Genomic DNA, 23,529 nt, shown 5'->3' with positions numbered 1-23,529 from the left:
CGGGGGACCCATGGCTGCTGCAACTGTTGCCATTATACTTCCCCGGCTGGTGACAGTGGGAGAGGGGTGGTGGCAGCAGGCAGAGAGAGAGCAGCGGTGAAAGTGATGACGCTTACAAGAAGGGTGGCAGGCGGTGGAGGCGTTGGTGAGGGGGCTTTGGTGGTGGCCATAACACGTCGAAACTGACTTCCTTCTTGTCTTCTTGAACCCTCACCACCACCGTGCACTGACCTTATAGCTAGCTGCTCCAGAATTCAAAAATCTTAGAACTGCAAGAAACCTCCAGCGAGTACCTGGCCCAGCCCCCTGCTTGAAAGCAGGCTGAGTGCGATCATTTTCCCTTCACAGATCAAACCACTGAAATGCAGCGTATTTGAGTAATTTTTCCCCCAGCCATCCACTGGTGAGGGAAGTGGACGGCTAGGTACGAGGCTTTACCAGCAGACAACTCTGCCCACTTCATCTCATGCTTTTACCCCCAACTGTCTACGCTGCAGACCCCACAGCGATGGTCCTCACATTCCTGGGCATGCATTAAAATGGAGCACCTACACCAAAGCTTGAGCCCCTTTCCTGATCACTTAAATGAGTCTCTAGGGATGGAGTCTGTTATGGGCTGAATTGTGTCCCCCTTAATATTCCATTGCTGAAGTCCTAACCCCTAATACCTCAGAATGTGACTGTATTTGGGGGCAGGGTCTTTAAAGAGGTAATTAAGTGAAAATGAGGTCTTTAGGATGGTCTCTAACCCAGTCTGACCAGTGTGCTTATAAGAAGAGGAAATTTGGACACAGTTACAGAGGGGACACCATGTGAAGACACAGGGAGAGGACGGCCATCTATAAGCCAAGGAGAGAGGGCTTAGAAGGAACCAACCCTGCTGACAATCGGATCTTGAACTTAGAGCTTCCGGGACTGTGAGAAAGTACATTTCTATTGTTTAAGCCGCTCAATCTGTAGTACTTGGTTATGGCAGCCCTTGCAAACTGATACAAGGTCTTGCATTCATGTTTCCTAACTCTCCCCGGCTTCTTCTAATGTTCAGTCAGTGTCAAGAATGATTGGCTTGTGAAGTAAACCTACATTCCCCAGCTCTCCTTCAAGGCACTGGCCAACCACAGACCCCACAGACCCCACGAAAGTTCTCCGCTGCAGTCAGGACCTTCACCGCACCGTCTCTTAAGAACACCGTGCTGGTTCTCAACAACACTCTGCGGCTCCCCAATCCCAACGTCTCCACTTCTCCTGTCCCCCAAACTGCTTTCAATTCAAACATTTATCAAGCATTTACTAGGCAAAGTGTTATGATGCTTAACCAAGTAATATATTTTTAAAGGAGGGACTTCAGGGACCTTTGCTCCTGAGCAAGATGGGGAGGAGTGGGGATGCTACGTAGTTCAGCTTCCCACCATAGTCTTAAGTTACATCATCCAGTAACCAATCTAAACCATCTATGAAAAGCTTGAGTCTAAGTTCTCAGAGAGCTAGAGCCAGAATTCCCACTGTTGACATTAAGAAAGGAGCAAGGCCCTTTCTGAGGTCCTCTGTTTAGGGGCAGCACCATGAAGGAGTTGGGGAGCTCACTGTGGCAATTTTGGAGCTGTGTCCTCAGTTCCTATGCATACTTTTCTTTGCCTCAGATTGCCTTGCTAGTCCAATTAATACTAGTCATATGTCCTTTAATAGTTAAAAGCATAAATTGTGCACTTGGGAGGCCCAGGTTCAAATCCCAGCTCCTAAACTTGAGATATACAGAAGAGATTACTGAGTGTTCTTTCAATACAACCCTGAACTTGACTTTCTACTGACTAGGCAGCTTTCATTTCTGTAGGGGGTAGAGGTTAACTTGAATATTTTGGCCCAGGAAAGATGCAAATAATTTAACTCTGGTAGGAGAATTTGCTCCAAGAGTTATTGTTTATATCCCTGTTGGACATTAACCAGCTTTCTCTCTAATCCAGTTATCATTCTGTATTAATTTCCTACTACTGCTGTAAAAAATTACCACATCTTAGGGCTTAAAACAACATAAGTTTGCCCTGACTGGTGTGGCTCAGTGAACTGAGTACCAGACTGTGAAGCAGGGTGTCACCAGTTCGACTCCCAGTCAGGGCACATGCCTGGGTTACAGGCCAGGTCCTCAGTAGGGGGCACTCAAGAGGCAACCATACACTGATGTTTCTCTCCCTTTCTCCCTCCCTTCCCCTCTCTCTAAAAATAAATAAAATCTTAAAAAACAACAACAACATAAATTTATTGTAGAGTTCTAGAAGTCAAAAGTCAGTTTCACTGGGCTCAAATCAGGTGTCAGCAGGACTGGCTCCCTCTGCAGGCTCCAGAAAAGGACCTGCTGCCTAGCCTTTTCCAGACTCCAGGGCCCCCTGCATTCCTTGGCATGTGGCTCCCTCCTTTATTTTCAAAGCACATGGCTCTACCTCCATTCTGACATCTTCTCTGTCCCTCTGACATTCCCGGCTCCTTCTTATAAGGATGCTGTGACTACACTGGGCCTACCTGGATAATGCAGAATAATCTCCCCATCTCAAAATCCTTAATTATACTGCAAAGTCCTTTTTACATGTAAGGTCCCATATTCACAAGTTCGCACCGATCAGGACGTGGATATCTTTGGAGGAAGGCAGATTATCCAGCCTACCATACTTCCCTTAGACGGTCTACATATGCCTAAATCCTCTAAGGTTCTTTGTATAACTCTTATAAGAGTCTCACCTGTTTCCTCACTCATTAGTGAGTTAAATAAAATCTTTGACATGGGGTCATTTACTATTTGCCTGAGAGTCATGATTCTCCAATTTGAAAATTACACTTCACATAGCTCTGTGACCGGAGGCAAGGTGCTTAACCTCTCCACGTGTCAGTTTCCATCTCTGTAAATAAGGATGAAATTATAATTAACAATAATAGTGACGATGATGATAAACAACTTCTGGGGTGGTCATTGTGGGGAACAAATGAGACAATGGTCAGAAAGCAATTGACCCGGTGCCCTGTGTCCTCAGTAAACGTTAGATGAGGACGGTGATGATGATGATGGTGGCAGTGATGATGATGACGGCAGCTGGAACAAGCAATCTAGCTCTCGGTGTCTCCACATCCCTAAAATCAAAGTGCTGTGCTTGGTGGTTTCTCGTTTCCTGTACAGCTCTCTCCAGCTTTATGGCATTTGCAAAAAGGCGTCCCCTCTAGGTAAAAAGGGCATCACAGCTGGCTTGGCAAAGGGGTGCTGACTGGTTTTCAGTCCTCCCCACCCCCAGCTGGGCCTCTTTGTGGCATTTACAAACTGTACAAACTGTGCAGAGAGGCCCTGACTGTGACTTTAAAACTAATTGATGATGGTAATCGTCATAGGAAACACTCCACCTTGTTCTCTGGACAGTGCAGAGTGACGTAATCATAACCTGAGCAGACAGGCAGGGTTTGTCTTTGCACAGATTTCCTGCCAAAACATGGCAAATGGCATCAGACGACTGCTAAGACACTTATTAACATCACTAGTAATATTCTTGCACACACACACACACACACACAAAATAAAAATTAATTCTGCCCATGCTGCTCAGGACAGTGAACAATCATTCACCAGCCTAACAAGCCAGCGTCTCCCGCTACAGCATAGGAAGCGATGGATGAAGCTCTGCACAAACGTCCAACCTGCAGCGACAGAGGCACTGCCCACAGGGCTGCTTGAACTCGGGGTCAGCTTTCGTTGTAAATTTGTAAATAAGCTGTGTAAGGATTTATGCTCACTCCACATTTTTTAAAAAAGAAAGAAGAACGAGGCTTAAGGTGAGCAAAGCAGCCTTGCTACTCGAAGTGTGGTCTGTATCAGGGGCATCTCTGACTGGGCACCTGTTAGAAATGCAGAATTTCCGGCCCTGACCCAGACCTGCCAAAGCAGAAACTGCATTTTAACTAGATCCCGTGGTGATTCAAATGCACATTAAAGTTTGAGAAGCTCTGTTCTAAGAACTTCTGAATGAGAGTGATGGGTAGTGACATCGTTCTGAACAGCCGTCCCTCTTTGTAAGGAAAAATCACACCATTGCTACAAGCCAGTTCTAGGTACTGAGATACAGCAATAAGGAAGGAAGGGAGGAAGGGGGGAAGGGGAAAGGGAAGGGAAGGGAAAGAAGAAAAGAGAAGAGAAGAGAAAAAAGGAAAGGAAAGGAAAGGAAAGGAAAGGAAAGGAAAGGAAAGGAAAGGAAAGGAAAGGAAAGGAAAGGAAAGGAAAGGAAAGGAAAGGAAAGGAAAGGAAAAAAGAAAAGAATGAAAAGAAAAAGAAAAGTTCCTGCCTTCAGATAGATAGAGTCTTTAGCATGTCAGGGGGTAGTAAGTACTATCAAGAAAAATTCAAACAGGATAGGAAGGGGGGAAGTTTAGCAATTTTAAATAGTATGGTCAGGAGATGATATATGTGCAAAGCCCAAAACAAACGAAGAGACAAGCTTTAGGGGTGTTTACTGGAATAGCATGTCAGGTAAAGGGAACAGCAAATGCAAAGCTCTGAGGAGGAGAAACTGACAGCATGTGGTACGGTGTGCCCTCTGTATCCACAGAATCCACATCCGCAGATTCAACCAACTGCAGATTGAAAATATTTTTTAATCACCTTGTTGTTAGGCCTACGATGTTGCATCTGTACTGAACATCCGGACTTTTTTCTTGTTATTATTCCCTAAACAATACAGTAAACAGCTATTCACATACCATTTACATTGTATTAGGTATTATAAATAATCTAGAGATGATTTCCAGTATTCAGGACAATGTACATAGGACATATGTAACACTACACCATTTTATATAAGGGGCTTGAGCATCTCAGATTTGTGTATCTGCGGGGGTCCTGGAACCAATCCTCAGGGCACCGAGGGATGGCTGTGTACTGGTGATACTGATAAGCGGGATCCGCTAGTGATTGCTGGGGGCGAGGGAAGAATTGCAAAGACATCTCTAATGGTAGAAGAGGGTGAACACTAGCTCACAAGAGAAGACAGCCCCAAAGACGAGCCTGGGGAGTTCCACCAACATTGTGAGGGAACGTGGAGCACACATGCCCGGAGGTGGGTCAACCCGTAGACAAGGTAGTGAGAACTCCTGGGAGTGTCCTCTGCTGTTTAAGATTTCCTCCTGAAACGGGAATCCAGTTGAACAGGTAAGAGAGACGAGAGGGAGAGTCTGTAAACCATGAGGAGAAAGGTTGAAAATAGCTCTGTAGAAGGGTGAACAGACCAGGGAAATGTGTGCTTGTTAAGCAGCAATGATTCCATCCATGGGACACAGCAACATCCTCGTGTTTTTCTCCAGCCAAGTTCAACCTCAAGTCTGGAGACAAGGAGAGAGTGAAGAGTTGGATTTCACAAGGACTGAAGTTTACCCAGGCACTTGCAATGAAGCGAGGAAGGGACAAGTTTGTTGATGCTATGTGCAAGGGAATAAGATTATAAGATTATAGAATTTTATAAGAATGACTATAGGTTTTTTAAAAGGTAGGGGTAGGGATGACAGCACAAACAAAGTAAGGGACAGTGAAAATATAATAAGATTGCAGGTCCCAGTAGAGCCAAGCATGCACTGGGGACAGGAGTAGAAGAATTAAACTGGGAAATAGAAGGTGGCAGAGAATGGGATTCTTGAAACTGGCATTAAAAGGATGTACAATCAGTGGTGATTTCATGGTCCAGGCTGTATGATCCAATACAGTAGCTACTTACCATGTGGGACTATTTAAATTTTAATTAATTAAAATTAAATTAAGTTTAAAATCCAGTTCTTCCATTGTACTAGCTTCCATTCAAGTGCCCAGTGGCCATGCGGGGTTACTGGCTGCTGTACTGGACAGGGCAGATAAAGATTTGTTCCGTCAATACCAAGTGCCACTGGGTAGCACCATGCTAGGGAGTTTGCAGCTCAGTAAGATGATGGGCAAGATCATTGGAGGGCACTGGAGTATCTACACAGAGAGTGAAATCACCAAAAACTGGGACAGGAGTAGTCTTGGAGAGAATGACAGTGAGCCAAGAGCTAAAATCTTCAAGGTGTTGAGGACAGTAAGGGGAGCACTCCAGCTGGCTTCTGAGAGGATTTAAAGTTTGGCATTTTTAGTGAGGAGATGGTAGAATCATCTAGAAGGACCACAGGGTCAAACAGGATACCTACTCCACATCCTAGGCCCATGTGCTCCTGCACATTAGGTGAGATTCAGCTTCTGTAGGAGGCAGGAGGCGAAGACAACGCTCAGGGACGATGCTTGAGGATACAGGAGATTTTGCTGGTGGCTGACCAGGGGCCCCAGGGCAACAGCACAGGGCAGAGTTTCAAGAGACAGGGAGCAGTAAGGGATGGGCTTGTGTTGGGATGTGAAGACCTGGGTGGGAACAAAGGAATCTGGGGACCAGGGGACTGGGGTCAGCAGTGAGAAAGGGCACATGAGCTTGAAGCTGAGGGCCACAAGGCAGGAACCAGATGAGGCTGTGAGTGTTGAAGGAGAAACACCTTTCTTGCCAGGAGCACAGGGAATTCTGGGATTTCCTCTTAAGGTCACATGGAGTCCAGAAAAGGACCCAAAGCCCAGGCACCTCGTGGCTGTTGACAGTAGAGCAGGGAGGCCTGGCAGGGGTGGTTTTCCCCAGAAAATTTGGAGCTCCCTCTTAACTCCTTAAACCTACAGCTAGAAAGGCCTTAGTGTTGGAATTTCCCTTGAGAAGGGAGCTTCCAGAAGCAGGAGCCAAGTTTCAGGGCCCCACACTGGAAACCTAGCTGAGTTCAAATCCTAACTCTGTCACTTACTACTTCACACCCTGGGCCAAGTCTTTTCACTTCTCTGAGTCTCTACCCCCCCATCTGCAGGCTCTGCAGGTCTCAGGCAAAGTAGCCTCCTCTCCCTTTCCAAGCCAGCTGAATGGTCATGCTCTGCCGATTGAAGATACACACTTTAAATTTTCAAATAACAGACTGCGTTCCTGAATTCACTCATTTGTTCAATCATCACTCAAGAAATATTAGTAACTTGCCCCAGCTGGTATGGCTCAATGGATTGAGTGCTGGCCTGAGAACCAAAGGGTTACAGGTTCGATTCCCAGTCAGGGCACATGCCTGGGTTACAGCCAAAGTCCCCAGTTGGAGGCATGTGAAAGGCAGCCACACAATGATGTTTCTCTCTCTCTATTTCTCCCTCCTTTCCCCTCTCTCTAGAAATAAATTAAATATTTTTAAAAGATATATTAGTAACTTGTATTAAAAGAAAAAAATTGAATAAACTAAGGTGCAAATATCACTTACCAGTTGCGTGTCCTTAGAAATTTCCTTAACCTCTCCAAGGCTCAGTTTTCTCTCCTGCAAAACAGAGACATTAACAACCTTCCTCATAGTGAAGCGAAGTGATCAAGCTAAGTCGTGTAAGTACTGAGGGCAGTGCCTGGCACATAGTAAAAATTCAAGGAAGTGTTAGTCATTATTAGTCGCAAATATGTTTTGCCAGATGCTATTTTAAGGGCTGAGGATACAAAGATAAAGTATGCACTCATGTTTATAAGACTCACATTCTAGCTAGAGAGACAGCCTCTGAACCAGAACATTGTAATTGTAATGCAACTAGATGAGAGCTATTCCAAAGGAATGTATACAGATACTGCTGGAGTGTAATGGAGCAAAGGATTGATGGTGTCTTGGGAAGAGAGGGCTTCTGAGATAATATTTGGAAAGGCCTTCCACTCTTCCAGATGGACAAGGGGAGGAGCACCCAGTGGAAGGAACAGCATGGCGCTGTGAGAGGCAAGCTGCGCCCTCAGAGTTCTGTGACACCCTCCACCCAGCGGTGGAGTGGAGGGTCCGTAGAAACGTGTAACGGGTGAAGCTTGAGAGGGAAAGGGTCTCATGGAGAGCGCATGTTTGCCATGCCAGCACTCCAACTTGAACCAATAAGCAAAGGGCAACCATGTTCAAATTCTTAGGCAGAAGAATAAGAAAATTGGGATCTTAGCATTAGAATGGAAAGTAGGTCAGAGGAGAAGCAGGACTGAAGGCAGGGGACTGTTTCGGAGGCGGTTGCAATAGTGCAGGTGAGTCATGGTAAGAACCTGAACAAGGGCACTGGCAGAGGGGACAGAGAAAACACTATGGATGGGAGAGATGGTGCCAAAGTAAAGTCCACCCAACTCGGGGATGCGCTGGGCTGGATACCAGGTAGGAAGATGAGGAAGTCATTCACCATCAGCCCATGAAGCTCACATAGCTACAGTTTGCTGAGGCAGCTCAGAAAAGTTTTATCAAGGGAGGGCCCTGAGTCTATGGCAGCTCAAACATTACCTTGGAGCATTTCTTCTTTGACTCCCTGCCGAACACATTTCCTGAGAATCATGTAATAATAAAGCAAATAATCATGCATTGCTCTTAGAAAATATATGTTCAGGGGTGGGCAAAAGTAGGTTTACAATTGCGAGTACACAAAACAGAGTTCATTCTTGGGTTATTAATTATTGTATTATTTTCCATATGAAGAGCTGTAAACCTACTTTCGCCCACCCTGTATCTATAATGCAAATATAACATAATATTGCATTAATACCAACCATTACATAATTTATGTGCTGCAAGAAATGTAAAACCAAGGATATGGGACTTAGCAGAGGATAGGGATCTATTTTGTGGAGGAGTTCATCCTTGAGCCGGGCCTTAAAGGATGAGCACATTCTTTCAAAGGATACAGATGGGCACTCAAGGAGGGGAAATGCCTGAGCTGAGACAGGTGTGCAGGAAGCATTTCTTGGGTGTGTTCTGAGAGCCCCTCGCCCTGTGACATGCTCCAGGACAAAAGGACCTGTGGTCAAATAAACCTGAGGATGCAGCCTGCTCTACAGCACCTCCACTTGGACGTTCACAATACTCTTAACTCAGTACAGACCCTGAGAAGCCCTGCAGTTAAAAACGATTTGTATAGTGACAAAACTCAAATTGATGGTCTCCTGGGCCTGGAGGAGGAGGTAGAAAGGGACATAAGGAAACATTCAGACTGGATCCAAATCTCAACTGGGATGGTGGGTTACAGGAATGTAGACACATGCCAAATTCATTGAACTGCACACATAAAATGTGTATATTTGTTGTTTATTTTATATGCAAATTATACCTCATTTAACTTGATTAAAATTATAATAATTTGTTATTGTCTTTGGATAATTTTTTGTATTATTTCCATTAAAGTTCCCTCAAAAGGCCTGGTTCTGGGAACAGCATCTAAGGGAACACCATTGTGTTAGTTTTCTGTGGCTGTGGTAACAAATTATCACAAACAGAGTGGCTTAAAACCACAATTCTGAAATGGGTCTCACTGAGCTAAAATCAAGGTGTCCTATGGCTGTGTTCCTTCTGGAGGCTCCAAGGGAGAATCAGTCTCCTTGTCTATTCCTGCTCCTGGAGGCTACCTACAATTCTTGGCTCATGCTGCTTCCTTCAACTTCAAACTCAGCAAGCCCATCACCCCGACCTCTACCTCCATCCCCAAATCTCCTTCCCTGGCTCTTCTCTTTCGCTTGTTGCACCCGAGGCCCCTAGTGATGGCACTGGGCCTGCTCAGAGAGTCCAGGATAATCTCCCTGTCTCAAGATCCTTAACTCAGTCCCATCTGCAAAGTCCCTTTTGCCAACAAGGTGGTGATATGCTCAGGCTGCAGGGACTAGGACACGGACATCCTGGGGGCGAGAGGGGGTGGGTTAGTCTATTTATCACAACCAGTTTTTAGTGTAAAACAAGAGAAATAAGTCATAAGATAATAAGTTTGGAAATAAAAGCTGAGACCAGATCCAACCAAAGGATTTGGAATTTTCCAGGTAAACGACAGCCAGAATTTATTTCCCACTGAACTGGTGTATTCACACATTTTAAAATGTGAATTTATTTACCACTGAATTGGTGTATTCACAGGGTATTAAGTAAAATTTTTCCTCTCTTCCCCAGCCATTCAGTTTCCCTCTCTGGAGGTAACAAATTGGCTCGCTTACCACTTTATTCCAGAAATAATACACACACACACACATATACATATATATATATGTATATATATACACACACACATATATATATGTATAAAAATTGTTCTGGTAACTTTCTATTTTTCTCTCCATGATATAACTTGGACAGCATCCATAGCAGAACAAAGAGACTTTTTAAATTCATTTCAAATGAGCAGACAACATTTAATTGTATAGACCAATGATTCTCAAGACAGTAGGGGTGGAACTAGAGAGCATTATACTGAAATAAGCCAGGCAGTGAAAGACAAATACCATATGATCTCACTTATAAGTGGAACCTAATCAACAAAACAAACAAGCAAGCAAAATAGAACCAGAGACATCGAAATAAAGAACAAACTGACAGTAATCAGAGGAATGGGGGAGGGGCATAACGGGGGAAAGAAGGGGAAGGGTCATCAAGGAACATGCATAAAGGACCCATGGACAAAAGCAATAGGGGGGGCAGGATTGAATATGGGAGGTGGGGGGTGGGTAGGGCAGGGGAGAGTAATGGGGAGAAATGGGGACAACTGTAACTGGACAATAAAAATATAAAATAAATAAATAATTTTAAAAAGAAAAAAGAGATAAAATGATGTGGGGAGATTCTGAAAGTTCCCCAGGAGTTCCAGTTATCTATTTCTCTATTAGGGGAAAAAAAAACCACCTCAAAACTTGGAAGTATAGAACAGGAACTATTTTATTATGTTGACAATTTGGGGGAGGGGATCCAGCATCCCGGCAAGGCACAGTGGGGACAGCTTATGTCAGCTCCACAGTGACCGAGGGCCTTGACACAGTGGCTTGGATGTCTGGGAATTGGCTGGAATGTCTCGACTGGAGCCATATATCTGGGGCCTTGACTCTGACGTGAGCTGGGATCCTTGGTTGTTCTTCATATCATGTCTGCAGAAGCTGGAAAATCCAAGAAGGCTTCCTGACTCCCATGTCTGGTGCCTGGACTGGGCTGGCTGCAGCAGCAGCTGGGTACAACAGCTCTCTCTCTCTCTCTCTCTCTCTCTCTCCATGCATATAGCCTGGGCTTCCTCACAGCATGGTGGTCTCAGGATAGTCAGAATTATTACATGGCAGCTGGCTTAGGCAAGAGCTAAAGCTTCAAGAGGCCAGTGCAGAAGCTACAAGGCTTCTTATGACTTAGCCTTGGAGATCTCAGATCATCTATTTGATCCCAGTCTATTATTGGTCAAGTGAGTCCCTAAACAAAGGACTACTCTTATTTAAGAGAAGGGGAAGTTGACTCCATCTCAGTAGGAGGAATGGCAGAGAATCTGTGGTTGTCCTAACATACCACACCCAGGTGACCTGCATGTGCAACCAGGCTTATAAACCACTGTTGTAAGTGTGCTGGGCCTTACCAACCAAGCTCCCACTGCTAAATATGCAGGTGCTTCAGATTTGTTGCTATTGCAAGGAATACAGCAGTCTATACGTACTCATTTCACACATGGGCAAGTCTAGCTGAAGAATAAATTGCTGGAAGTGAGATGGGTGGATTAGAGAATAGGTGTTGAAAGTTTGTGAGTGATAAAGTGATGCAGTCAAGGCTGAACCTTAGGAAATCCCATCTGCCTGCACTGTCGAGGCGTGAGCAGAGGGGGAGAGGGCTTACAGACAGAGAGGCCAAGCTGAACCTGGTCAGCCTGTCATAAGGTAGAAAGTGTAGCTTAGAGAGGGGCAGGTGGGACAAGCACCAAAATGCTATGGTTCTCATTAGCAGGTAACAGATGACAGAAGCCAATGGAGTGAAGAGCTGAGTGGTACTAATGGTATGCACTGGTGTGGCCATAGTCAGTTATGTAGAAGAGGTCGGGCTTGAGATGGTGCACGCAGGATGAGAAGAATTTTAGTAGGCAGTAAGGAAAGGGGAAGACAATGTTTTCACCAGCGTTTCTGGTGTTAGAAAACATGGAGGAAGCTCCTTTTTGAGACGGATCATTCAACACAAGCTCTTGGGGCTTAGCCAGTGTCTGTCACAGAGCAAGTGTGCAAAAGTATGGTGCATTAGTCCTAATAATGGCAAGTGATGCCTGTGAAAAGCTTAATGAAACAAAGCATGACTTTGGATGACAATGATTACTTCTCTCATTATTTCTGAACAGATCCATGTGGAACGGAGCAGCTTTGTTTAGGCCATAGATCCTTCAGCCACAGGCTCAATCTGAAACAGATGATGCTTTCCCCACTTTGCCTGGGAAGCCACCATTGGCTTTGCATCCTTCCAGGGAACCATCAGTGGGAATTGACATGGCTGGACAGACATCACTAGACTCCCACCCACTACCACCCTCCCAGCCTCATACTGATCTCCTTGCCCCTGCACACAATCTGAGCCCAGGAGGTGATTTTCTTTGGGGGGCATTAACAAAAAAGAGATCCTAAAGTAAGTGTGAAGAGTGTCACCATAATCAGTGCTGAAAAGACCTTATCTAAAGACTTGTTCTAATTTTGGGTCTCAGCTTTAAAAAAAATCACTTCTTCCAGGAAGTCCTCCCTGACAACCCTGAGACTGTTCCAGTGCCCTGATACATACTTTCTTGCACTTTTAATCTCCCTTGTCATAGCAATTATCACACTATTGTTATTCTTGTATATATACAACAAGGTCTGTCCTGAACGCTGATGAAAAGTTGTCTTCCCCTTTCCTTGCTGCCTACTAAAATTCTTCTCACCCTGCGTGCGCCATCTCAAGCCCGACCTCTTCTAAGTAACTGACCATGGCCACACCAGTGCATACCATTAGTACCACTCAGCTCTTCACTCCATTGGCTCCTGTCGTCTGTCACTTGCTAATGAGAACCATAGCATTTTGGTGCTTGTCCCACCTGCCCCTCTCTAAGCTACACTTTCTACCTTATGACAGGCTGACCACGTTCAGCTTGGCCTCTCTGTCTACAATTGGTCAGCCATTGTTAGTACAATGAGAATGGTTTGCGTGACATCGATGTAACCTGGCTCCCAAAGAGAGTGGACTAGAGTGCACAAACAATGCACAAACAATGCACAAACAATGACAACTTCACTGTCCTAGTCAGTAGGGGCGGTAGACGCCGTTGAGTGAACATGTGTACTGTGTGGCCATTGCATTCAAAATGACTGAGTGAGTAGAGCAGCAAATCTGCATCAAGTTTTGTGTTAAACTTGAGCACTCCTCCATGGAAACTATTTGGATGATTCAGAAGGCCACAATTATGGGCAAATGGTGATTGGCAGCTTCATCGTGACAACATGCCTGCTCATGCATCACATCTTGTGCACAATTTTTTGGTGAAACATCAAATCATCCAGGTGACTCAGGGCCCCTACAGCCCAGATTTGGTGCCCTGTGACCTCTGCCTTTTCCAAAAACTAAAATCACCTTTGAAAGGGAAGAGATTTCAGACTGCCCATAAGATTCAGGAAAATATGATGGGGCAGCTGATGGCAACTGGGAGAATTGTGTGAGGTTCCAAGGTGCTGCTTTGAGGTGTCATTGTCCTATGTACAATGTTTCTTGTATCTTGTATCTTCTTCAACAAATGTCTCTATTTTTTCAATGACATGGCTGGATACTTCCTGGACAAACCTGGCAGCTCCCTTACATATATACTCATAAATAAACTGTATGTCTGTGCAGTGGGGAGACCCTAAAGTGACCCCCAATGTTTCCTACTTCCTATCATCCATGCCTTGGTATCATCTCCCCCCACCCTGAGTATGGGCCAGACCTGTGACTTGCTCTAATCCATGGAATACAGCATGGTGAAGGGATGTCACTGCTGTGGTTACATGAGGTTTTGTAAGACCCCCACCTCAGTAGACTGCATCGAGAGACACTTCTTGCTGGCTCGATGAGATAACTGGCCATATTGGAGAAACCCACGTGACAAGGAAGTGCAGGAGGCCTTTAGTTGTCATGGGTCACAGAGGACCTGCAGAGGAATCCAGCTGATGGCCAGCCAGAGCCAGGGTCCATAGCTTCATCACGGTAAGAAAGTGAATTCTTCCAACAAGTTAAATGAGCTTGGAAGCTGATGGTTTTTTTCCAGCCAAGCTTCCAGATGAGAACACAACTGAGTGGACATCATTGCCTGCAACCTTGTAAGACCCTGAGCAGAGGAGCCAGCTAAGCTGGGCCCAGACTCCTGACCCACAGAAAGTGAGACATAAAAACAGGTGTAGTTTTAGCCTCTGAATCTGTGGTTATTTGTTACGCAGCAGTGGAAAACTAATATATCCCCACTAGACCATAATAAGCTCTGTGTGGGCAGGAACCACATCCAATTGTATCTCCACTGTATCCCCAGCACCAAACACTGTGCTCAACAAATATTTCTTGAATGAATGTGCATCATTCCTAGAATATTTATAACCATTTTATAAGGAGGATTGTATTTATTGAAGTTTTACTCAGCCTGAAAGCAGATAAGTGACACATTCACAATTCACATAGAAGGAGAAGAGACAGGACGTGAACTAGCATCTCCTAGGATCCAACCCCAAGTTCATTGACTAACATCACAGCTGGAAGAACAGAGCAGGCTTTCTACTTTGGCCGAGCCACTGGGAGCCTACACAGTTATTGTTCCTAACCCAGTCCCAGGGCAGACATCACTAATTGATCCCAATATGCTTTCAGGCTGAGTCCATCACAAACCTTCTCAACTCAGCACTCCAGTAGCCATAAGCAATTGATCAAAGCTGGCCCAGAAGAGGTAACCTATTTATCAGCTGAGCACTAAGCTCTTGGTTAGAATTTAAAATCCATTCCTCAGAATGCTTAGGAAAGAATAGCAAGAATCAAAAATCTGAGCATAGGGAGGAGTGGTACCCAGGAAAGAAAAGCCAAGAAAAGAGTTTGGGGTGGGGTTGGGGGAGGCAGTGATCCTAGAACCTGCCCTGCAGAGGAGAGCCTCCAACATTTCCAGGCAGGAAATTCCAATAATGATGCAGTCTGCAGCTGGATCCTCTCACGGCTGAATTCCCCGAGTCAACTGATGAATTCTTTCTTGTACAGAAATTGGATTCAGTAGTTAGAGTCCTTTTTTTATTACTTTCATTGTCATGCCATCCCCGCTGATGACTGCACCAGGAGCACAATGGATTGAACATTTGCCACGGCTGACATCTTTATTGTTTGACAATTAAGGTGTTATGTTTGCCTGAGGGATTGCAGTTTTGATATTTTAAACATTAATCTCCAGGAAGGAAAGGTAAGTGTTCAAACAAGGGGTACCTCTGCTGCCATATACACGATAGAGCTTTAAAGTAAGAAAACAGATTGAACAGTGAGGAACACAGTCAGTGAATTAGGTGTTTGATTTTGACTTTCTTTATTTTTTAAATAAATTGATTAAATTCACCTTGCTCTAGGCTTTAAATAGACCAGGGTTTCCAAATATATCGTGCTGACAACTCCACTTCTCATGCCCGTGGTGGGCATTACTAATTAATCATATCATTCTTTCCTCCCTGAGTCCCAGCTTGGTCTTGGAAACCATCCCAATACGGAGCTTCAGGCAGCCAATAACAATCTATCATTTTGGAATTCAAGGCAAAACTACTTGCCATCCAAGATTCATCCAAGGCGCAGCCCCAACTCACAAGTTATCAAGCAAAAAGCAGTAGAGTGAAGCTTTCACAATAAAGAGCACAGATGCTGGACTCGGAGTGCCTGGATTTGGAGCCCACATCTGCTATTGCACAGCCATTCCATGCCTCAGTTTTGCCACCTATAAGACGGGGGTAATAAAAGCACCACCTAGTGGAGCTACAATGATGATAAAATGAGCTCAGATACATACAGATCTTGCAAAAGTACCTGACAAACATAAACACTGGCTACTCTTTCTCATATTTTGATTCTCTTTGTTCTCCGTGCAAAATCTAGCTCTTCTAGACTGTAAGGTGTTCAAAGTTAGGTACCGTGCTTTTCCTTCCCTGCATCCCCATCACTTAACATGCAATAGGAACTGAGTCAGTAGTTGTCAAACTGTTGAATCAAATTCTTCCAGCCAGATGGGCAGACTCACTATGCCCCCCAATGCCTTGCACTCCTGTCTCCCCCATTGTTTCCCACCCCATCCTCCATGTCTCTAAGGCTCCACTTTGTCTTCACCCCTCCTCCTGTCTCCCATCGATATTCACCTGATTGCTATCCAGCCTTCAGAGCCTGCCCAGCTGGAGTAGTTGTGAATCTGTTCACTAAATATGTCTAGCTCTCTGCCTTCTGGGCACCTAGTAGAATTTTACTTCCTGCCCTGCCCCCTGTGGTTGGGTGAGGCCGCCTTAACAGTCTGGCCCGTGAGTGGAGAATTTGATTGCTGGTGTGAGACCTCCCCATCTCAGGTCTCTGTTTCTTCCTGCCACAACAACTAGCAATGTTCCAACCTGTGGTTGAGCCATCTGTCTGGTTTGGAGTGAAAATGAGATGGAGCAGAGCCACTAGCGGACCCGTGATGGACCAACACCATGGACAAAAAATAAGTCTTTGCTTTTTTAAAGCCACTGACATTTGTTGTTGCTGTTTCTGCATCATCTGATTTATCCGGACAGATACATTACACCCCATGTTCAGCATCCTCCTGGAAGCCTGTTGTAGCTGTCCTTGAGCCACAATAATTTCTTCAAAAGGGCAGAAAAAATTCTCTTATTCATTTTCATCCCCAAACCTAACATAGTGTCTTCTACATAGTAAGTGCTCCTTAAATGACTTTTGAATAAATGAGCAGTTGTTAAGTTGTTCATCGCTAACCCTTTGATTTCCCAATCTGTATGATAAAGTTCCTGTTCTTCCTGCTTTGCAGGGCTGTTGCGAAGCTTGAATTGAATGGCGTTTAAGAAAGTGCTTTGCGAGCTATAAAGGGAGGAACACATCTCCAGTGTTGTTATTAGGTGATGAACTATGGAGAAAAATTCTCAGAATACATTTATTCCTCTTATGCCTGGTGCTACTCTGGTTTAATAATTAACTGCCTGCCCCTCCCCCATACACATACACACACCCCTTGAGTTCTGGCACTTGTACTTAAACTCAGGAACAATGACACTGCTCAACGTCATTGTGCTCGGGGCTTTTCATACCATTTCCATTCACCGTCCTCAAGGGGTCATAGGAAATGGATGCATATGGCTATTTTACTGATGGCAAAGCTGAGGTTCAAAAGTGTTAAGTAATTTGCCCAAGGGCAAATGGCTGGAAAGTGGCAGAGTCGGGAGTTTGCTCAACAACCCCAAGGACTGGGACTGCTTAGGGAATGTAAACCCAAGTAGTTGGACTCCATAGAATCAGCCATTAGCCTCAGCACTACTCTACCTCCCAAAGAAGGCACGAACCAAACACTCACCATGCTTGGCAGGGGACAGTGCTGCAAGCTCAGGAGTCCTCAGTGCCCTTAGTGTGGCTGCTGATGGGGCAGCAGAGACTCTGTGCAAAGCACGCTTGCCCAGCGCTCACTTCCCCTGAGGCACACGGGCTGAGCTGGCGCTTAGTGTTTTAAAATACACATCCGTGTTGATGAATCTACTCCCAATTTTAAAAACTCAATATGTAGCAAGACCCACCAAAAAAGATCAAAAAGAAAAAAGTAAGCATTTATTTCTCACTTCAGAAAAGTTTCTGCCATTAAAAGCATTTAAAATAGAGTCAAGTTCATAAGTATTGGACCAGTGCAGTCCCACCGGACTCCACCCTCAGAAGACCTGGCTCTTGGGGTTTAAGGCTCTGCGTTGGCCATCCTGACATTCTCAAATTTCACCTTTGAGCTTGTGTTCTGTAAGTGAAGCCTGATGGGGCATGGAGCAGGCTTAGAGCTTTAGCTCTCAGCCAGTCCCACCTTCTGCCTCCTCCCGCTCCCCAGGGGAGGACTCTCAGCTGCCTGTACCCCTACCCCTGGTGCTCACAACCTCCCTTCCCTGTCCCCACTGAGCACAGGCTAGAGAAGGTCAGATCAGGCTGCACGTGAGGCCGACTGCTAGAATTTAAGTCCCCAGTCCTATGTTTGCCAACTGTATGATCTTAGATGTATTATTTAACATCTCGAAGCCTCAATTTTCTCCTCTGTAAAGTGAACAGAAGAACAATACCCGCTCTGTGAGACTGCCGTAAGGACTACACTTGAAAACCCCTGTAGGGCAGTGAACATGGTGCCTGGCCCGTTGCTGCAGCTCAGCAAATGACCGATAGGACTTTCTCACCACAAGCTGTGAAACTGGTATTTTGATCCCAGGGCACAGATGAGAAACTGAGGCCCAAGAAGATTAGATTCTGCGCCATGGAGGCTCCTAAGTGGCAGAACCCAGAGGCAAACCTAGAGCTGCCAGATACCAAAGCCCATGTGCTCAACCACCATGCCACAGTGCCCCTTTCACAGAATAGGGTCTCTTGTGATGGCTTGAGGTCTCACTCCAGGCCTGCTTCTGACCTCGTTAAGACGCAGCCCTCTGAACTTGGGATCTGTGAGTACCTTGCAGCTCTCATAGCCCTGGTGGTGATCAAGAGGGCCCTCCCAGGGACCACCATCACATGCGAACCCCAAGAAACCACTCATGTCTATTTAACTTCCCTTCCCCAGAGCCTCATAACTATAGCCTGCCCAGACAGGTCCTTCATCGTTCCTTTGACGAAAATTCATATGGCTGGGAAGGCTACATTCTACCTACCTAATATCGGATGCTAATGCTGAGCAGCGGGAGGTAAACAACAAGAATAACACAGTCAAAGCTCAGCTGACACTAAGGGCAAAGGAAAGAAAGTGGAAAAGGCAGACCGACTAAATGTTTGAAAGCAAGGCTTTTATGCCTTTGAAACTGAATCTAGAAAAATCGCTGCAACTGAAGCAGGGTGCAGCCAAGAGGAGGGCCCCAAAAAGGGATTTGTAATGGGGTCCAGACCTCAAGGTGTCCAGGAAATATTAGAAAATATATATATGGTGTCCTCACCCCCATAAGCCTGAGTCAGGGGGGATGGGGCACATGGAGCAGGGCCATTCAGAGCTGTTTTGGGTAGCAAAAGCTTTGCAGCTAACCACTGGCACAGTCATTTAACATATCTATAACCTTTAACTGGTTTCATAGATATGTTAAATACCTGTGGCCATGCTTTGAGCCAGGGGCATGGAAGTGACTTCCACCCAAGATGGGACTGGGAAGCAACTCCCCCTGGTTACAGGGCCTGTGTGAGAGCGTGGAGATGATTGGCTCCATGCCATGGGGCCACACCTGCCCAGACTTACTATGGCAGCCCAGTAATGCTGGAAGAATACGGGGATGCTGGCAGGTGTAACTGACTGTAGGAGGGGTTGGAAATGGGGCTGCAAAGGAAGATGGGCGCTGGGATTTAAACCTAGGCGCAGCAGCCATAGAAAGAGTAGACCACGCGGTTCTGAAGTAAATAGGGGACCACACGGTTCTGGAGTGAATAGGAAGACCACGCGGTTCTGAAGGGAAAGGGGGAGAACCACGAGGTTCTGAAGCAAGTATACAGATAGAGGTCCACGCGGTTCTGATGAAGAGAGAGGACCACAAGGTTTTGGGGGAGAAAGGAGAGGATCATGCAGCTTTGGCGAAGTAAATAGAGAGAACCACGAGGTTCTGAAGCAAGTGAAAAAGGGGAGAACCACAAAGTTCTGAAGCAAGTAGATAGATAGAGGTCCACGCGGTTCTGAAGGGAAAGGAAGAGGACCACGAGGTTTTGGAGTGCTTCTTTTTGCCACGCGGCTTAGGGAGCAGGAGAGACTTTGCCGGGAAGAAAAGGGGAGGAAGGACTCTTGCTGGTGGGCCATGAGAAGGTGCCGCATGGCTTTGGATTAACTGGAGATTGCAGCAGCCACACAGCTGATGGTGCTGGGAGCCTGAATCATGGACTTTTACTTCTTTTCCTGAGACACGGTACCCTGGACTGGGTACAGGGAGAGGGAAGGACTGTGCATCTGTGGGTATTCTAAAGGGCTTTAGTATCTTATTGAAGACATTAAGCCATTACTCTAAGTCTGTGTAACTTTTAAATAAACGATTCCTTTCCTTTTCACCAGTCTCTGGCATTGAGAGACGTCTTTCCTCTGGCGGCGGGCATTGCGAACCTAGCAGGTGGGCATTGGGGGGGGAAGGAACCTCCAGAGACAGAAAGGGGGAATCCTTTCTGTAATAATTTATCGTGAACCACCCCCTGCCTTGCTCTGTAACACAACCCCTGTGGACGGTGAGAAGACGGTTTTGCCCTGGGTTGATGCACCGTTGGGGAGCTGCAGATTGCTAATCTCACAGGTTGGGGGCTCAGTCCTGAAGTCTGCACAGAGGGATATGTGTGAATCAGCCCGGGAGCTGGCACGACCAGGACCTCGCGTGGAGTCGGGGCCTGTCTCTGACACACGGCGAGAGTGGAGACAGGAGTGGGTGTTTGCTGACAAGCAGCTTCATGCGAACGCTTGCCTAGGCATTTCTCAGTGCTGAATCAGGGAGAAGAGTTGGGCAGAGTGCCGGTGTTTATGCGGCGGGTGGGGCCAGAGGGAATGGAGCCTGAGGTGGGAGAGCAAACACCAACAAAGCAGGAAAATCAAGAGCAAAATGATCATTACCTGAAGGCCTACTGGGTGCTCTCCAGGCCCTGTCCTCTTTATCCCCACCACAGTCCTATGAGGTAAGCAAATCCCTGGGTGCTGTTATTCTCTCTTGCATGTGAAGAAACTGGGGTTAAGAAAGATCAAGGACTGTACAGCGAGCTGGCGATTAAAATGGAATTCAAACTCGAGTCCATCCACAAAGCTGATGCTCTTCTGCATCTAATCCCCCGCCCGACCCCAGCTCTATTAGACGTTGCCTCCTCCCGCCCTCACTTTCTTCTCCTCCAAAGGTCAGGCAGAGCCAACCCCACAGGCAAGGAAGATGCTGAAAGTGACATTGACCTCCTCAGGCAGACTGGGAGGGAGGGAGCCGCCTCCAAATGCAGAAGCCGGGGTGGGCCCTGCTCACCCTGAGAAGGGCCACCCTACCCCTGCCTGTCCAGAGGGAGAGAGAAACACCCAGACCTCCCCACTGTGTCGCCCAGACAGTGCTGTCCAATAAAAATATAACCCAAGTCATGTGTTGTAATGACAACTTTCTACTAATTTACTTTTAAAAGTAAAAAGAAATAGGTGAAATTAATTGAATAATGTTTTATTTTTATTATTACCCAATGTATCCAAGCAGTATTATTTCAACATGGAATCAACATAAAAATTATTGAGATATTTTACATTCTTTTCTGCACTAAGTCTTCAAAATCTAGTGTGTAGTGTATACTCATTCCACACTTCAGTATTGCCCAGCCTAGGCCCATGTGGCCAGCGGTGACTGTACTGGATGGATGCAACAATGGTCCATTCCTTTTTGTTACTGAGTTTTATGACATTGGGTGGACATAGCACAGTTTGGGTATCCAGTCAACTGCTGAAGGACATTTGAGTTGTTTCCAGTTTGGGGTGATTATCATCAGAATTGCTCTAAATACACGTACAGGTTTTGAGTGATCATAAGATTTCATTTCATTTCTCAGGAGTTGGGCCATGGAGTAAGTGTGTGTTTAACTTTATAAAAATCTATCAAATTGTCTTCCAGAGTAGTTGAACCATTTTTTTATTCCTGCCAGCAATGTGGGAGAGCTTCTGTTGCTCTGCATCCTTGTCAGCACTTGGTATGTTTTTATTTTAGCCATTCTAAGATATGTAGTCGTATTTAATTATGGTTTTAATTTGCTTCTCCTTAATGACAAATGATACTGAACATCTTGTAATGTGCTACTTTGCTCTTCATATGCCCTCTTCGGTGATAAGTCTATGTAAGCTTTTTACTTATTTTAAACTGCTGTATGTTTCTAAAGTTTTATATATTCTAGACACCAACCCTTTGTTGGATATGTGATTTGCAAAGTATTTCCTCCCAGTCTCTAGATTGTCTTTATATTCTCTTAGCACTGTCTTTCACAGAGCAAAGTTTTTCATTTCAATGATGTCAAATTTATCAGTTTTTTTCTCTTATGGATTATGCTTGTGTTATCATTAGTAAGAACTCTTTTGCTTAACCCCAGGTTATAAAGATTTTCTCATATTAAGTTTTTGAATAATAAATCACATGTTCAATACCCAAAGGGTTGTAACTGTCTAAAAATTTAAGCTATGTATTTTACTTATGAAAATCTGCATTGCCATATAGATTCATTCATTCACTCCACACTTAATACTTAATAAATGGACCACCATCACTAGTAAAACAAAGACGAAATTTGGTCCACCCTAGTAGCTGCCATTAATTGAGGGTCTAGGGCCAGTGGTCATATAAACATCGTCTATACCCTCCAATCTGGCATAGAAACTTAGCAAAGTTAAGTAATTTTCCATCACACAGGCCGGAAGCTGTAGAGTTAGGGAGAGCCCTCAGCTATGGAAGGGTTCTCTGGTTTCTAGCAACAGAAAGAGGCAAAAAATAAAGAAGTGGTCCAAAGACACTTCACAGAACCAACCCAGTGGCTGACCAACCAAATCTTGGAAGGAAAAACAATGGAGGAAGTCCAAGGACCCAGGTAGCAGGGGAAAAAATGGATCTTAACTTGCAGACATACCCTTTGAATGAAGCATCTTCAACCATTTCCCACCCTTTCGTGTGTACTCTGTAGATTTAGGTTCCCTGGAGCAATCATCTGACTGACATGTCATGGGTCCTGTGACCGTCTTTTGACCAAATGACAAAAACACCCTGATTGACAGTCCAAGACTATGTCCAATTAGGGGTGTAGCCTCCTTTCTTGTTGAAAGGAATCTTGAGATGTTGTTATTGGAGGAAAAAGTAAAGGATCATGGGAAAGCAAAACCACAGAGGCCCACTGTGGCAGCAGCTTCCAAAATATCTGACCATGATTCACGCTGGGAAATGTATTTCACCAACCTGTGAGTGTACCCACACACGACTGAAGTGAAATTTTCACATGGCCATATGTACCCTCACAATGCATAGTGCACTCTGATATGTCATATTCATTTTCTTTCATTTAAAACACTGGATATGGGAACTCCTTTTGCGTCACAACCTGTGGATTGGAAAACATTGCACTTACCATGATTTCCTCCCTCTTTCTATCCAGAAAGTCTCCAGAAGAGAAGACGTGCAAAACAGTGATGACATGATGAGGTGAACTCCATAATGTGTCCCCAGAAAATCTGACCCATTCATCCCACGAGACGAGTGTGTGAACAGAGATGTAAATCTCCTGTGAATAAAAAAAGGCTGATGTAAGATAGACATTTTCCCACAAAGCAGACCCTGAGATGGGGATTGGGGTCCAAGTAGTTTATTTGCAAGGTGATCCCAGGAAGGACAGGGAAGGAGACAGGGAAGGGAGGAAAGTCACCAAAAGTTTTATGATGAGAGTATTGTCACTGCGGGCATCTGGGCTCAGTCACACAGGAGAGCCGCTAAGAAACTGTAGAACATGCCTCAGGATTGTGCCACCCGAGGGCAGGGAAGC

At 45.3% G+C, this 23,529-nt stretch overlaps 1 long non-coding RNA gene across 1 annotated transcript; it reads left to right on the top strand.

Annotated features, from left to right (window-relative positions):
• The first annotated feature begins 20,535 nt into the window (after window positions 1-20,535).
• On the top strand, window positions 20,536-23,295 carry LOC123477862 (uncharacterized). Its single transcript, XR_006652883.2, has 3 exons — window positions 20,536-20,667; window positions 21,627-21,702; window positions 23,146-23,295. It is a non-coding gene; the product is annotated as an uncharacterized lncRNA (long non-coding RNA).
• Window positions 23,296-23,529: the final 234 nt, after the last annotated feature.

Source organism: Desmodus rotundus, chromosome 8 (genome assembly GCF_022682495.2).
Source record: "Desmodus rotundus isolate HL8 chromosome 8, HLdesRot8A.1, whole genome shotgun sequence".
NCBI lineage: Eukaryota > Metazoa > Chordata > Mammalia > Chiroptera > Phyllostomidae > Desmodus > Desmodus rotundus.
The sequence above is the reverse complement of the archived record's forward strand: the minus strand, read 5'-3'. Positions and strand labels throughout refer to the sequence as shown.